The 18,312-nt window shown below is 45.4% G+C and overlaps 1 pseudogene; it reads left to right on the top strand.

The window, feature by feature from the left end:
• The first annotated feature begins 15,127 nt into the window (after nucleotides 1-15,127).
• Nucleotides 15,128-16,970, top strand: LOC142439038 (proline-rich protein PRCC pseudogene; annotated as a pseudogene).
• The last annotated feature ends 1,342 nt before the right edge of the window (nucleotides 16,971-18,312 follow it).

Here is an 18,312-nt window from a genome sequence, read left to right as displayed (position 1 = left end):
AACCCCACACACACACCATTTTTATTTTTGGGGCCATTACCCCATACCCCTTATTGCTGCCCAAACCATATTGGGTGGGGGATTGGGGCTGGATGGACAGGCACCTCCCCCTACCCATCCCTCCTGTGTGTGGTTGGAAAACTGTTTTTTGGGTTGTTTTTTTTTCTGAATAAAAAAAGATTCTACAAAAAAAAAAGAAAGAAAGTGTGGGTGAGTGCAAAGTGGAGACTCAAAGCCCAATGGTAGCCAACTGGACACCCCTTACCGAAGGGTTGTGGGGAGGAGATGAACTAGGCAGGGTGCAGGGTAGCAACGATGAAACATATAACTTTCCTCTAGTTCTTAAATGCTTCCTCCCCCCACTATCATGATCCAAATTCTACCTTACAAATCTGGCTAGACCAGAGGATGTACATTTATACAGATAGCAACTGGAAGCATAGGGAATCCAGGACAGATGGGAGAGTGGCGATGGCTGGAGAGTGGAGAAAATGTAGGGTAGAAAGGGGGAACTGATTACAAGAATCTACGTATAGCCTCCTTCATGGGGGAGGGACAGTAGAGAAGAAGGTGGGGGGAGATGTCAGACAGTGTAATATATGACAAAATAATAATAATTTATTAATGATAAAGGGTTTGTGAGGTAGGGGGGAGTGGGGAGGGAGGGGGAAAATGAGCAGCAGATATTAAGGACTCAAATAGAAGGCAAATGTTTTGAGAATGATGATGGCAACAAATGTACATATGTTCTTGACACAATGGATGGATGTATGGATTGTGATAAGAATTGCACGAGCCCTCAATAAAATAATTTTTTTAATTAAAAAAAGATATAGCACCTGAAGTCGCTGAAGAAAATGGGTGCAAAAGCAAATGGGGTGAGGAAAGCTGAAGTTGCCTGGTTACCAAAAGATATAGCACCTCAAGTCTTAAAGACCTGAAGAAGATAAGCAAGCAGCCATCTAGCTGAGAAACAACAAAACCCACATGGAAGAAGCACACCAGCCTGTCCCGACTCGATCCTGAGGATAAAGAGGGTGCATAAGCAAAAGTGGTGAAAAAAGCTGATGGTACCCGGCTGTCAAAATAGATAGAATCTGGGGTCCTGTGGGCTGGAAGATAAACAAGGGACCATCTAACTGAGAAACAACAAAGCCACATGTAAGAAGCACTCCAGCCTGTGAGATCACAAGGTGTCGAGGGGATCAGGTATCAGGCATCAAAGACAAAAAAAAAATCATAGTATTGTGATTGAGGGAGAGTGTGGAGTGGGGACCCAGGGCCCATCTGTGGCAAATTGGACATCCCTGTGCAGAAGGGCTGCGGGAAGGAGACGATCCAGTCAGGGTGCAGTGTAGCAACGATGAAATATGCAATTTCCTTCTAGTTCTTGAATGCTTCCTCCCCCTCACTATCATGATCCAAATTCTACCTTACACATCCAGCTGGATCAGAGGGTGTTCACTGGCACAGATAGGAACTGGAAATACAGGGAGTCCAAGACAGATGAACCCCTCGGGCCCAGTGGTGAGAGTGGCAATATCGGGAGGGCGAAGGGAGGGTGAGGGAGAAAGAGGGAACAGATTATAAGGTCTACATATAACCTCCTCCCCCGGGGGACGGGCGGCGCAGAAGTGGGTGAAGGAAGCGTTGGATGGTGCAAGATATGACAAAATAATAATGATTTATAAATTATCAAGTGTTTAGTGGGGAGGGTGAGCAGGGCTGGAGGGGGAAAAATAAGGAGCTGATGCCAAGGGCTCAAGTAGAAAGCAGGTGTTTTGAGAATGATGATGGCAATATATGTACGAATGTGCTGGACACAATTGATGTATGTGTGGATTGTGATAAGAGTTGTATGAGCACCTAGTAAAATGATTTTAAAATAATAATAATAAAATAAATGGAAATCAAAAATGTGCTGAAAAACTCAGCTTATACATAAGTATATACGGTTCATTAGGTGCATGGATTTTTTGGTTAATACCCAGCTCCCTGGAGGTCGTGGGGAGATAAGTCTTCTGCAGAAAATTCATGCAAGAGATGCATTGGACGCTGAAATGAGTTTAGTGATGCATCTAAGGAAACTCTGAGAGGCATGGTTTAGCAGCAGTGGACTGACTCCCTGAGCGTAGGGAGACCTAGCACACAGCCCCCATCTCCATAATAAATGGCACCGTGGCCAAGTAAACAGAGAGCTGCCTGGAGGTCAAGACCCTAATTCTCGTTCTCCTTTTACCTGAGGGCCGCTCTGACAAAAACGAACAGACGGCAACGCAAGTACTGAGGGCCTGCAATGCGCAAGGTCAGACAGACGCCGCAACCAGTAAGGACACTCGGCTGCGTCCTCTGGTGAGTGGAAAGCTTGGAATTTCTGGAGCCCTCTTGTGTCTGTAATTTACAAATTAGGGGTCTTAACAAAATCACTTTGTGTCTCTAAGCACACATTTTCTTACTGTAAAACAAAGGTGAACAACATTTACCAGAGGGGGTCTTTGAAAGGACTGAAAATGGTGCACCTGAAGCATGCTGGTCTGGGACATGACAGTCCTTGGGAAATGGGCATGTCTCGCTATCAGCTAGGAAGAACTTCAGACATGCTAGCTTCTAACCACAGAGCAGGAGAGAAGGACAAAGACCAGAACGCAGACCGTGGGTCCAGACCCAGAGGAGGGTGAGCTTGGTGCTGATGGACCCAGGAGAGAACATAAAGGAAAATATCACAAGGAGGGGGACTCCAGTACCCTCCCCCAAAGCTGCCCACTATCCCCCACCCTCGGGCATCCAGCTTTGCGAAGGAAAACGGTGCCGCCTGATAAAAACTACACGCAGTCCTGGCTGACAAACAAAATTTGTTTCTGTGTCTTCAAGAATGAGTAGGTAAGTTCGAACAGGTACATTCAGGTCTTATTTAGCGCCCCCCCCCCCCCCCGTTGTCTACTTTTTAATGAAGACTAGTGGTGAACAGAAGATGAAAGAGGCAAATCTAGATGCCTCCTTACATGGTAAAAAATATTGTGTGGTTGTTCCACCAGTCAATCAGTTATTCCTTCATATAAATCTTGTTTCAAGGAGAACTATTATTTATTTAGTATTTGACATATAAACCAAATGTTTCCGATGAGTCACATTCAGACGCTTTGATACCTCTTGTGTGTCAGAGTATATCTGTGCTCCAAAGGAGCCCTGGTGGTGCTTTTGAGAATCAATGACTTCTGGCCACATGGTCTACAGTTCAAACCCACCAGTTTCTCTTCAGAAGAACAATGAGACTGCCTGCTTCCATAATGATTTACAAAGCCAACAAACAGTGTCTGTGAATTGAAATCAACTTGTGGAAGCAGCTGAGTTTTAAAGAAAAGACTCAGTGTCTTTTAAGTGCTATCAAAGCTAGACATGCAGAAAATGCAGGTGATTATTGTAATCAGTGGACTTTTTGTGAGTCAGGATTGGTTCAATGGTTCTGAAGTGAGGTCAAATCGCCATGATATTAAAGGGACAGTAGGAATTGTCTGTGTGTTGGATATTCATAAACTGAGGACTGTCTGTACAGCCAAATGTGACTCAGAAGCAGCATGGTAGGACTTTGACCCGTTTTCTCTAGACAGATCATCAGGAAGGACCAGTCTTTAGAGAAGGGCCTCGTGCTTGGAAAGATAATCAAGGGGCAGGGAGTGGGGGAGAGAACCTCTCAATAAGATAATTGACACTGTGGCTGTACCATGATCTCCAGCAGCAACGGTTGTGAGGATGGCCCAGGACGGGGCTGGGTTCTCTTATATGCAGGTTCTCTGTGAGTCAGACCTGATCATCGGATGCACCTAACAAGAAACTGGTGGGAAGCAGGTAGACGATGAGTGTGATTGGATTATTGTGCCAACTAGGCCAATAGGAACATGTGAGCAGGCTTAAATCAGGTTACAGCTTAATTGGAGAACATGGAGATAAATGTGTTTCCAAGGCCTGCCCCCTTTTCATCTTCTTCCCTGGTGATTGGACCAGCATGCTGCTGCTGCTTAAGCTGCTTCTTTGCCTCACCCATCTGTTGCACTACCTGTGGGCCAAGCCAATCCACGGATCATGTTGCTAGAGCTTGAGGCTCCTTTGAGACCTGCTATGCCACTCTGCTGGTGGCTACATTGCTTGAGCTCGAAGTTGGTGGATCCTGTCTTGCATTGCTTGAGTTAGCGATCCCATGGGGGCCTGCTTCGCTAAGCTCCCGAGCTACTGACCACTGATGATCCCTCCTGCTGTTGGCTGCCTGCGGGAAGATTCTGCCTGCCTTGCCTGAGAGAAGACTCCACTGTCTGCTTCCTTAACCTTGAACCCAGCAGCTCACATGAGTTGAAGGAATTTCAGTATATTCCTTCTCGCTGTATAAACCTACACATATGACTGTGTGTGTATATATACTCATAAGTGTCCTGGTTTTGTTAGGCAGAGAACCCTGCCTAACACAATGAGATACTATAAACCCTGTCGTATTTCCCTGCTCACTATGAATAAGCTCCTGCTCACTACCGCTGACTGTTCTTCTGTTCCATGAGATAACTCTCCGGTATCTGCCCCCTTAAGCCTGGACTCATTTTCTCCAAGGAAAAGGGTTGATGGGGGCTGAAGTTTCCTGGATGTTTGCATGCATAATCCCAGGAACCTTTTAGGCTGTCTTAGAGCAAGCAGCGTACAGATTTGCCAGACTGTGGGTAGAGGGCACAGGGGCTGGGGGGGGTTGGGGGTGAGGAATTCAGGCTCCAGCTAACTGACCTCTCCCCTCGCCCCTTGCTCCACCCTTCCACAAGCAACCAGAGACCCTCAGTGGAAAGTATCCTGGAGGTTGATATATAGAGCATGCCAAGAAAAGATTTTTCCATTCATCAGGATCAGCGAACTGTGAGCCGTGAGATTAAAAATAGTTACATCCATCTAAGGAGAAAGGGAGAGCAGAAATAACGAAGGGAAACCTCCTCTTTCCAAATAAGCTCTGGGTGCAGGGTTCTTGGCATTTAAAGAAAACCATGTCCATTTGTGAGAAATGCAAAAATATTTCACTCCTTTGTAGAATTATATAGATTTTAAATAAAGAATAGTCGCCTACAAGAAAGACCCCCCAGCCCCCCAGACCCATGAGCATACGGAAATTAACTTCAGTAGAAGCAATGGAGAGCTAAGTATATAATTTTTTAACTGAGATCGTTATTTCTCCCTGTCCCCACATTTCTTTCCGCCATTTCCACCTCATTGCCTGTGATGTGAATGTCCTCTTTGATGAGGAGGCTCTTTTGTTTATTTGCACCTCACTTTACACTTATTAAGATTGTTCTTGAGACTGTCTTAACCTTTTGGATCTCCACTGCCCCGTATCACGTCTGTGACATTTTCGGTGTTTAGTTCATACTAATAAATGATTGGATGTGTGGATGAATGTGTAGATGGATGAATGGATGTGTGGATGGGTAGGTGGGTGGATGAATGGATGGGTAAATGATGGATAATGAGCCAATGGATTGCTGGATTAACAGATGACAGACAATTGCCTGTTCTTATTTAGTTAAGTTAATTCTTTGCTGTGGGTCTAGGCTTTGGGTGGTTCATTATCTGGGAGAAAATAAAGAGAGTAGACTCTTCTGGAAGTAGGCAGACCCTCTGTGCTGAAATAGACTGTACAGCGCCCAAGAACAACACACTGAGAGTCAATATATTTGAACTTCGTAGATGTAAAGAACAGAGTTACAACCAATGGAAGACATTTTAACTCATGTAAGAAAGCAGCTCCGACCAATTAAGGCTGTCCCACAGTGGAATATTGAATGCTCTCATTGTTAAGAAACTGAGAAACAGGATGAGCAAACTTCCTGTCAATGAAAGATTTGAGAAAGAAGCTACATCATCATCTGAGTTGCGTGTGATGGGTTTCTGTGGTTACAGGGAGGTGGGGCTCCATGATTTCAGATCTTTTCCATGACTCATTTGTTTGGATGAGACATCCTTGTCAACCCTATCCTTCACTTCACCCCACCCACCTCCGCTGAGTCTTTGAAGCTTTAATTCTAGTGTTTGACTCTAAACTCTGCCGCCCGCTTAAAATTTATGGATCTTCAAACTCTCGGGTTTATTGTTAAAGAACTCTTCTTCTAACTTCCCCTAGGGACGGGCTCATCTGAAGGGGAGCTAGTGCTTTCTCCCTGGAGGGGACTGCTCCGCGGGGAGAGTGAAACCTTTCACGTACTAAGGTTTACTCAACCTCCTCTGAATCTCTGTTTCTGTTCTCTCCTATCTCTTCATTTCGTTCTCCTCTTCATATAGTTCCACATGGCAGAGTGGCTCCCAGTAAATGCTCCCGAAAGGTGCTTCCATAGGCACCTGTGCTCTAGCTCCATCCTGGCAGAACAATTGAGTTGTCCTTTTGGCTCACCTCTAGAAAACAGCTCATAATACTGTCCCTGCCCAGAAGTAGCCAAGTTCTTTCAAGGAAGTGGTTCACTGCCCTTCAAGGTCAGTATCCCTAGGAAGTGTGCCGAGAAATACCTTTTTAAAAAAAATCCACCCAACATCCTCAATCTGGTATTATTTTCCTCCTGGCATCTCTACCTCCACCATACTGTGTATGGAGACAGTGACAAATATCCCATGGTATTTGTGCCCACTGCCACCCCAACCCCACTGGGTACAGCAGCACTGAACCCCCATCTTCTTCTTGGATGTGTAAGGGACTCGATAACAACATGAGGTTTTCAATTTCTGTTACACACCCACTCTACCTGTACTGCACACAAGGGAGTCAGATAAATTAGGTGCCAGAGACTTCCCAAGGGAACCCAAAGCCACTTTCAAACTAAACCCTGAGTTGCCAGAATTATAGAAGCTGAGGATTGGTGGCCTGACTACGTTGTTTGGCTACATTGATGAATGACGGTGAGCACAGATTCGGGAGTTGAAAGAAATGACTCTCCAGGGTCCATGTCTTCATCCATCAATGAAGAGATTGGGCTAGATCAATTTGGGGGCTTTTACATGTCTTAAATGTCACACTTCTATAAGAAGTATTTTTTCTCAGTCCCTTCTGTTTATATATGAAGAAATCTCTGATCTGGAAAGTACATTGATTTGGTCAAGCTTGTACTGATTTTTGGCTCTGATCTTCTGCCTCCTGGTCCTATCTCCATGGAAACATTCCAAATTTCTTCTTCTGACCCTTATGAACCAGAAGGAACTGGGTTCCCTGTGTATCAATGACCGTAAAATTTAGGAAAGTGAATTCTAGAGGGCAGATAGCCAAGGTCAAAATAATGATGAAGTCCATTCCATGGCACCTGTTAGCAAAGTACGAAGCTGTTAAACCCTTTCAGTAGATATAAATCATTCACAATTTTTCCTGGTCCCACCACCGCCCCACCGCCCCACCATCAGAACTTAATGCAGCCCAGGCAAGGGCAAAACAGCCTTTATATATATTTATAAATATATATATATATATACAGCAGCCTTTATAATATATATAACAGCCTTTATATATTATATATATTTATATATATAGTTAAATCATTTTATTGGGGGCTTATCACAATCCACACATACATCCATTGTGTCAAGCACTGTTTTACATTTGTTTCCATCATCATTCTCAAAACATATACTTTCTACTTGAGCCCTTAGTATCAGCTCCTCATTTTTCCCCTTCCTTCCCACTCCCCCCTCCTCCATGAGCCCTTGATAATTTATACATTATTATTATTTTGTCATATCTTACACCATCTGGTGTCTCCCTTCACCCGCTTCTCCGTTGTCTGTCCCCCAGAGAGGAGGTTATATGTCGATCCTTGTACTCTGCTCCCCCTTTCTCGCTCACGTTCCCTCCACCCTCCCAGTATCGCCACTCTCACCACTGGTCCTGAGGGGTTCATCTGTCCTGGATTCCCTGTTTCCAGTTCCTATCTGTACCTGTGCCTTCTTAAGATATCTTTGCCTGAAATTGTTAAACTCTGGGGGCAACAAGCACCTCTAAATCTCACACTTCTGAAAACACTGTTTCTAAAGTCTACATATTAGCTTATTTTCTTTGCTTGTAGGCATGAAAATATTACCTTGTCACTGACAGCATTGAATCGCAGGCTAGATCTTGAAATGCTCTGTTGGACAATGAATACAGTGTCATTTCTCTTCAATTTGTTATTCCCAACATAGTAGACTAGTATGAGCTGTCCAATTCAAAACAGCCAACACCAACTCATTTCAACTCACTAATGGCTAGGATATCAATCTTTGAGAATTTTGTTTCATTTTTGACAGTTGTCCAATTGTCTTTGCTTTATACTTTGTGCACTTTGATGTATACTGTGCCACTTTCATCTATTTGTGGGTGTCTGTAGCTGCTTCTTTTCTTTTTTGAGTCATGCCACATGAGCAGATGAAGGTCCCCACACCATTACTCCAGACATGCCAGTAAAGTGCAATCTACTTTGAGGGGACAGCTCTTCCCAGTCATATTTTGGTTCTATGCTGAGGACTTCATCTTCCAGCACTATATCAGACAATATTCCACTGCTATCCATAGGTTTTCACTGGCCAATATTTTCTGAAGTAGTTCACTGTGTCCTTCCCGCTGTATCTTAGTCTGGAAGCTCTACCAAAGACTGTCCACCATGAGTGACTCTGATAGTATTTTTAATATGGTGGTATAGCTCCCAGTATCACAACAACCTGCAAGCTAGCACACTTTGCAATATAAAGTTGATCATCCATGTAGTCAAAATTCATTGATAATTGTAGGTGATTGCAGTGTGAAAGTTGGGAATAAAGTAGAGTAGCCAATAGTTATAAAGCATCGTGCTAGAAACTATCTGGGAGATCACATGATAGAACTTTGCAAGACCAATAACTTATTTATTGGAAATATTTTTTGAACAATCTAAGCAATGACTGTACCCGTGAACCTCATCACACCGAATGCACATTGTTCTGTGTGGATGTAAAATTGACTACATCTTTGCAGAGAGACAGTGGAGAAGCTCAACACCATCATTTAGAACAAGTCCAGGGCACAACTGTGGAACAGACCAGCAATTGCTCACATGTAAGTTCAAGTTGAAGCTGAAGGAAATTGTTAAAAGTCCATAAGAGCCACATTAAAGCTTCAAGTATATCCCACCTGAGGTTAGGAGCCACCTCAAGAATAGATATGATGCACTGAAGACTAATAACAGACAAACTGTGAGCTGATAGCAAGGACATCATGCATGAAAAAAGCAAACGGTCGTTTAAAGGACAAGAAAGAAAGAACAAAAATGGATATGAAAATAGTCTCTAAAGCTTTCTCTTGATCATAGGATAGCTAAAGCAAATGGAAAAAGTCATGACGTAATGAGCGTAATAAAAACTCAAAGTGGCAGCTTAAAATGACAAAGTAAAGTATTATAATGAAATGTGCAAACACTAGAATTAGACAACTGAAGGGGAAGAACACACTTGCATTTCTCAAGCTGAAAGTAATGGAGAAAAATTCAAGTTTCATATTGCTATATGAAGAATTCTATTGACAAAATATTGAATGATGCAAAAAACACCAAAAGAAGATGGGGGATATACACAGTCACTGTGCCAAAAGAATTGGTCTACATTCAACCATTTCGAGAGGTAACATGTGATCAAGAATTGATAGCATTTAATGAAGAAGTCTAAGCTACAACGAAGGAACTGGGAAAAACACAAGTCCAGGAATTGCTAGCATACCAATTGAAAGGCTTCATAGAGCTGAAGCAGTACTGGAAGCACTCAACTATGCCGAGAAATTTAGAAAGCAACCAACTGGAAGAGATCCATATTTGTGCCCATTCCAAAGAAAGGCGACTCAACAGAATGTGGGAATTACCCAGCAATATTATTACTATCACATGCAAGTAAAATTATGCCAACGATAATTTTTTTAATTATTGCAGGTGGACCATCAACAGGCAACTGCCAGAGTTTCAAACTGAACTGAGGACAAACAAGGAATGAAGGATATCTTTGCTGAGGACAGAGGCTCTTGAATCAAAGCAAGGAATACCAGAAAGATGTGTGCCTGTGTTTTATTGGCTCGCCAAAAGCATTTGACTATGTTGATCATAATGAACCATGGATAACACTGAGAAGAAGAATTCCAGAATATGTCCTTGTGCTCATGGGAAAGCTCCACATAGGCCAAGGGGCAGTTGTTCAAAGAGAACAAGAAGATCCTACATCATTTAAAATCAAGAAAGGTGTGTGTGTGTGTGTGTGTGTGTGTTATACCATTGTGATAAAAATCACTTCATGGTGACCACCACAGGAATGTCTCCAAATCCTTTGGCCATGGGACCAAGGAAAGTGTTGAGAGCTGATTGGCTATCACAAGCTATAGCAGCAGTTCTCAACCTGTGGGTCGTGACCCCTTTTGGGGTCAAATGACCCTTTCACGGGGGTTGGCCAATTCATAAAAGTAGCAAAATCATAGTTATGAAGTAACATGAGGAACTGTATTAAAGAGTCACAGCATTAGGAAGGTTGAGAACTGTGCTACAGCTTATTTCATTTATGTAGTAAATGACACAGAAACACAGCAATTCCAATATCGTGATTAGTTTTCTTTTTTAAAATCATTTTATTAGGGGCTCATACAACTCATCACAATCCATACATACATCGATTGTGTAAAGCACATTTGTACATTCACTGCCTTCATCATTCTAAAAACATTTACTCTTGACTTAAGCCCCTGGCATCAGCTCCTCATTTTTCCCTCTTCCTCCCTACTCCCCCCTCCTTCATGAACCCTTGATAATTTATAAATTATTATTTTGTCATATACTTATGCCAGGCCTCCTACACTGTCTTATACTGTCTGGCGTCTCTCTTCACCCACTTTTCTGTTGTCCGTCCCCTAGGGAGGAGGTTATATGGAATCGGTTCCCACTTTCTACCCAACCCTTCTTCTACCCTCCCTGTATCACCACTCTCACCACTGGTTCTGAAGGAATCATCCACCCTGGATTCCCTGTGTTTCCACTTCCTATTTGTACCAGTGTCCATCCTCTAATCTAGCCAGATTTGTAACGTAGAATTGGGATCATGATAGTGCAGGGGAGGAAGCATTTAGGAACTAGAGGAACGTTGTATCTTTCATTGTTGCTACACTGCACCCTGACTGGCTTGTCTCCTCTCCCCAACCCTTCTGTAAGGGGTTGTCCAGTTGCCCACAGATGTGTCTTGGGTCCCCACTCTGCCCTCCACCTCATTCACAATGATATGATTTTTTGTTCTGATGATGCCTGATACCTCTTCCCTTTGACACCTCATGATCGCACAGGCTAGTGTGCTTCTTCTATGTGGGCTTTGTTGCTTCTGAGCTAAATGGTCGCTTGTTTGCCTTCAAGACTTTAAGACCCCAGACGCTATATATTTTGATAGCCAGAGACCATCAGCTTTCTTCACCACATTTGCTTATGCACCTGCTTTGTCTTCAGCAATTGTGTCAGGAAGGTGAGCATCATGGAATGCCAATTTAATAGAAGAAAGTATTCTTGCATTGAGGGAGTACTTGAGTGGAGGCACAATGTCTTTCTGCTACCTAATACTAAACCTATACATATATGCACATAGATCTATTTCCACATCCTCATATATGAAGTCAGTTACATATGAACATGCCTTTATTTAGACCTCTCTAAATGCCTTTTGCCTCCGAGCTCTTTCCTCTATTTCCTTTGACTTTCTTCTTGTCCCACTATCATGTTCAGCCTTCATTTGAGTTTCAGTAATTCCTCTCGGTTACATTACCCTTGGTCAGGCCCTACCAGGCCTCCTACACCCTCCTCACCACCAATTTGGATCACTGTTGTTCCCTTGTCCCTGGGTTTGTTAACATCACTTCCTTTCCCCCTACCTTCCCCTCTCCCATGTCCCCCCAGAACTGTCAGTCCTGTTGTTTTCTCCTCCAGATTGTTCATCCAGCCTATCTTATTTAGACAGACCTGCAGAGATAATAACATGCACAAAAACAAGACAGAGCAAAAGCAAGCAACAAAAGAAAACAACAACAACAAGCCAATGATGAAAAACAAAACACACAACAAGGGGAAAAAAAGCTTGTAGTTAGTTCAAGGACTGTTTGTTGGCCTTTAGGAGTGTTTTCTGGTGGAATCTTATGGAGCTCCAAGCCCTGGCCCCAAAGTCTATTTTTGGTATTCCCCGGGGACTTCGTTGCTCTGTTCCCCTTGCTGTTCTGTTCCATGCTCTTAGTGTTTTGCCTCCGTGTGGTGGATCAGATCAGGCACAATTCCCACACTGTGTCTCCAGGGTTGTCCCCTGTAGGGCTATGGGTCAGTGAGGGATGGCATGTCTCATAGTGAGGCCGGCCATATGGTCTTCTATGTGGACTGGCTGCTCTAATTGGGAATATCATCCTCAAGGCTTGGTTAAGATGATGTAAAACAAAAGAATCAGGAAGTATCAGAGTAAGATCAAACCTCACAGCTTAGCAACACCTCCTCACTTCACAGAGAGTAATCTGAGCTCGATATCTCCAGTCAAGTTTCTGAAAAGCAGAGCCTGAGATAGCATTCAGGTGTACAGGGTTACAGAGGGGAATGCTCTTCAAGAAAAGCACATAAAGGAATACATGAACTGGCATAAAGAGGAGGAACATTCTTGGCATAGATGGGATCTCAGGTAAAGTTTGGCTTTGGCCTGAAAGGGTTTTGTTGTGGGCCTCTTCTGGGGCACAAGAGTAATCCTCTGGAGACAGGAGGTGTGAGCTCAGGACTAGGGGTCTGGGTAAGGTGACAGTCTACTTTAGCCCCCGCATAATGACTAATACAAGGTGACACAGACCACGTTTTCTGAACTTTATTCAGTGGTCTTTCTGTTACATAAATGTGTTTCTCCATGTTGTTTGTTTGTTCTTATTGTTTTTTTTCCCCAGAATCCAATAGGTGCAATCAATTGTCCTATAGAAAGCATCCAATATCCTTTATTTTTTCTTTAATTTTATTTCCTAGAGGATTTAATAACTTGGTAAACGAGGAGGATGTAGGACTCCTCTCAAATCAAACTAGAACGGTTTGATAGGCTAACATATGTTTCCATAAGAACTTCTAACAATATATAAAATACAGTAAATACTATGCATGTAACGGTGCCTGCCTCACCCTAAGTCTTTCCCAGGACATTGTCACATCTACAGCCCCTTTTGGGTTTTTTTTTTTAAATCATTTTATTAGGAGCTCATACAACTCTTATCACAATCCATACATACATTAATTGTGTAAAGCACATTTGTACATTCATTGCTCTCATCATTCTCAAAATATTTGCTCTCCACTTAAGTTCCTGGCATCAGCTCCTCATTCCGCCCCCCCCCTTCCCATTCCCCGCTCCCTCATGAGCCCTTAATAATTTATAATTATTTTGTCATATCGTGCCCTGTCCGACATCTCCCTTCACCCCCTTTTCTGTTGTCCGTCCCCCAGGGAGGAGGTCACATGTAGATACCTGTCATCGGTTCCCTCTTTCCAACCCACTCTCCCTCTTATCCTCCCAGTATCGCCACTCTCACCACTGGTCCTGAAGGGATCATCTACCTTGGATTCCCTGTATTTCTAGTTCCTATCTGTACCAGTGTACATCCTCTGGTCTAGCCAGATTTGTAAGGTAGAATTGGGATCATGATAGTGGGGGAAGAGGGGAGAAGCATTTAGGAACTAGAGGAAAGTTGTATGTTTCATCGTTGCTACACTGCACCCTGACTGGCTCGTCTCTTCCCGAGACCCTTCTGTAAGGGGATGTCCAGTCTACAGCCCCTTCTGTAAGGGAACAACCTTTAGCCAGATATGCTCTGTACCACTCATGGGCCAAAGTTGGTTGAACCAAGAGCAGCCCCTGACCCAAAGATAAGCAAGTCAGAAGTCAATTCTCTGCCTCTCCCACCCCTTATGTTTTATTTTGGCCTACTCCAAAACAAGTAAACAGTGTAAATCAAATTTTTCAGAAATGCCAGATACTGAGGCAATTATTAAAAGAAGTGATAGGTAAACATGTAGCTAGAGAGGGAGAAAACAGAGGTGGGTCATGTAGAGACTGAAGGCATTAGGAAGCACACACTATGAGGAATGGAGACTGTGGCAGAGAGAAATTACAGCATGGAGGATCTAAAGCTGTCTCCAGAGAGGGTGTCTCTGTGCTGTGGTGATGGCAGAGCTCTAAAATGAGTACCGCAGTCTTACCAAGGCACAGGGTTAGAAGACTAACCAGGGAGGTTGCGTAATGGTTAATACTATATACCAGAGTGGCTGTGCTACGATGACCAGTTGTTTGGTTAAAAACCAGCTTAGATGCAGGAATGGAATAGTTTTTGTGTGATTAAATCAGTTGGCCTTCCTTGAACTAACTACAAGCTTTTCTTTCTTGTTGTGTTTTGTTTTGTTTTGTTTTTTGTCATCGGTTTATTGTTGTTTTGTTGTATGTTATTGCTTTGTTTTGCTCTGTCTTGTTTTTGTGAATGTTATTATCTCCGCAGGTCTATCTAAATAAGATAGGCTGGATGAACAATCTGGAGGAGAAAACAACAGGACTGACAGTTCCAGGGGGACATGGGAGAGGGGAAGGTTGGGGAAAAGGAAGTGGTGCTAACAAACCCAGGGGCAAGGGAACAACAAGTAATCCAAATCGGTGGTGAGGAGGATGTGGAGGCCTGGTAGGGTTTGATCAAGGGTATTGTAACCAAGAGGAATTGCTGAAACTCTGGTGGGGACTGAGCATGATAGAGGGACGGGAGGAAAGTCAAAGGAAATAGAGGAAAGAGCTAGGAGGCAAAGGGCATTTATAGAGGTCTAGATAAAGGCATGTACATATGAAAATATATTTATATATGAGATTGGGAACAAAAATTAATGTGCATATATGTATAGGTTTAGTATTAGGTAGCAGAAAGACATTGGGCCTCCACTCAAGTACTCCCTCAATGCAAGAATACTTTCTTCTATTAAATTGGCATTCTATGATGCTCACCTTCCCGACACAACCGCTGAAGACAAGTGGGTGCATAAACAAATGTGGTGGATTCAGTGGAACACAACCGTAGCCATGGGTTCCTACTGGGGCCAGCCCTAGCGTCCGGAGCAGACGTGTTCTGGTTCCGGTTCCGCGCCCTGCCGAGTGGCGGGGCCCACTAGGCCGCTGGGCATCCCCGGTCTCAAGTAGGCCTCATCTGCCGGCAAGGGCGCACCAAAGGCGGGAGGCGCCATGTCGCTGGTTGCTTACGCCAGCAGCGATGAGAGTGAGCCAGATGAGGCCGAGCCGGAGCCAGAGAAAGAGGAGGCGGCGACCCCCACACCCGGGCCCACTGTAGGGGGCTTGTTCGCTTCTCTCCCTGCACCCAAGGGTCCGGCCTTGCTGCCCCCGCCTCCTCAGATGCTGGCCCCAGCCTTTCCTCCGCCGCTGTTGCTGCCCCCACCCACGGGAGACCCCCGGCTTCAGCCTCCTCCACCTCTGCCCTTCGGCCTGGGCGGCTTCCCCCCACCTCCGGGCGTGAGCCCAGCAGAGGCGGCGAGAGTTGGGGAGGGACTGGGATTGGGGCTGCCCTCGCCCCGAGGCCCTGGCCTTAGTTTGCCCCCACCTATGGGTGGTGCCGGAGTCCCCCTGGGGCTTCCCAAGCCCAAGAAGAGGACAGAACCCGTGAAGATCGCGGCACCGGAGCTGCACAAGGGGGATTCAGACTCGGAGGAAGATGAGCCCACGAAGAAGAAAGCTGCCCTTCAGGGATCTGGCGAGGGGACTGGTTTGTCTGCCTTGCTCCCCCAACCTAAAAACCTGGCTGTGAAAGAGACTAACAGGTTGCTCCTGCCCCACGCCTTCTCGCGGAAGCCCTCAGACGGCTCCTCTGACAGTGCGCCCTCCAGGCTGGCTCCGAAGCCCAAGCCCTCCTCTCTAGCCCCTGTCGTGGGCACCACAACCACCACTCCGTCGCCCTCTGCCATCAAGGCTGCTGCCAAGAGCGCCGCCCTGCAGGTGACGAAGCAGATCACACAGGAGGACGACGACCACAGCAACGAGGAAGTAGCCCCCGAGAACTTCTTCTCCCTCCCTGACCAGGCTGAGCCGCCTGGCGTGGAGCCCTACCCTTACCCGCTCCCCCCAGTCCCCGAGGAGCTGCCACCTGGGACGGAGCCAGAGCCCGCCTTCCAGGATGACGCAGCCAATGCCCCCCTTGAGTTCAAGATGGCAGCAGGCTCAAGTGGGGCCCCTTGGGTGCCTAAGCCCGGGGACGACTACAGCTACAGCCAGTTTTCCACCTACGGTGATGCCAATGCTGCTGGTGCTTACTATCAGGATTACTACAGTGGTGGCTACTACCCCGCCCAGGATCCGGCCCTGCCCCCCACCCAGGAAATTGCCCCAGATGCCTCCTTCATCGATGACGAAGCATTTAAGCGACTGCAGGGCAAGCGGAACCGAGGGAGGGAGGAGATCAACTTTGTGGAGATCAAAGGTGATGACCAGCTCAGTGGGGCACAGCAGTGGATGACCAAGTCTTTGACAGAAGAGAAAACCATGAAATCGTTCAGCAAAAAGAAAGGTGAGCAGCCAACAGGCCAGCAGCGGCGGAAACACCAGATCACGTATCTGATTCACCAGGCCAAGGAGCGCGAGCTGGAGCTGAAGAGCACGTGGTCAGAGAACAAGCTCAGTCGCCGCCAGACCCAAGCCAAATACGGATTCTAGGGCCCAGATCGGATCTCTGCAGGACCACCAGCCGGCCCGGAGCCCCAGCCTTGTCTCTGGGCCCCAGCTGCTCCCAGCCTGGGATCTCTCCCCGAGGACCCAGCCCTCGCCTCTGCGAGAAGGAAGCGCTTTGATAGATTTTTTTCTTAACAAGCTAGGAAACTCGCTCCTGCTTTCTGTGTAGGAGTTTGCACAGACTCACGCGGACGCCTCAGAAGGGCCCCCAGTGGATGGGGGCTTTGCTCCCTGGTGGGGGTGGTGACATGTGGACCGCCCCACCTTCCCCTTTTTGGTTGTTTTTGGGTTTTTTTTTTAAGCCAGGGATGTCTGTTGAAATAAAACCTCCAGTCTGACAAAAAAAAAACAAATGTGGTGAAGAAAGCCGATGGTGCCCAGCTATCAAACGATATAGTGTCTGACATCTTAAAGGCTTGAAGGAAAATAAGCGGCCATCTAGCTCAGAAGCAACAAAGCCCACACGGAAGAAGCACACCAGCCTGTGTTATCACGAGGTATGGAAGGGCTCAGTTATCAGGCATCATCAGAACAAAAAAATCTTACCATAGTGAATGAGGGGGTAGTACAGAGTGGAGATCCAAAGCCCATTTGTAGGCCACTGAATATCCCCTTACGGAAGAGTCGCGGGGAGAAGACAAGCCAGTTAGGGTGTGATGTAGCAATGATGAAAAATACAACTTCCCTCTAGTTCATAAGTGCTTCCTCCCCCTGCTCCCCACTATGATGATCCCAATTCTACCTGGCAAGTCTGGCTGGATCAGAAGATGTACACTGGTACAGATAGGAACTGCAAACACAGGGAATCCAGGGCAGATGATCCCTTCAGGACCAGTGGTGTGAATGGCGATAATGGGAGGGGAGAGGGAGGGTGATTTGGAAAGGGGGAACCGATTACAAGGACCTACATGTGACCTCCTCCCTGGGGGACAGACAACAGAAAAGTGGGTAAAGGGAGACATCGGATAGGGCAAGATATGACAAAATAATAATTTATGAATTAGCAAGTGTTCATGAGGGAGAGGGGAGCGGGGAGGAAGGAGAAAAAATGAGGAGCGATGCCAGGGGCTTAAGTGGAGAGCAAATATTTTGAGAATGATGAGGGCAATGAATGTACAAATGTGCTTTACACAATTGATGTATGTATGAATGGTGATAAGAGTTATGAGCCCCTAATAAAATGATTTAAAAAAATAAATCAGTTGGCCTTAAGTAAAGCAGGTTACGTTACCCTCCAAAATGTAGATGGGGCTCATCTTAAATCTTAAATCTTGAATGTCTTAAATCAAGTTGATCTTAAATCAAAATGAAAGTTTTGTCTAAGACGTGGTTTGCCTCCAGACTCTATGAGGGAGTTCAAGAAGTTTGTGGACAGATGAAGCTCAAAGATCATGGAAGTTTTCCACAACATTTCTGAAGCACCCCCATGAACGGACTTCTTGGCACCACTCTCTCTCTTCGTATTGCCTGACCTACAGATGTGGGGACGCCAGACTGTGGGAATCGCCGCCCTTTTGCTTAGATTATAGAATTTGTATTGCCAGGGCCCCCAGTCATATGAACCAG

This window comes from Tenrec ecaudatus, chromosome 2 (assembly GCF_050624435.1).
Source record: "Tenrec ecaudatus isolate mTenEca1 chromosome 2, mTenEca1.hap1, whole genome shotgun sequence".
Classification (NCBI taxonomy): domain Eukaryota; kingdom Metazoa; phylum Chordata; class Mammalia; order Afrosoricida; family Tenrecidae; genus Tenrec; species Tenrec ecaudatus.
The sequence above is the reverse complement of the archived record's forward strand: the minus strand, read 5'-3'. Positions and strand labels throughout refer to the sequence as shown.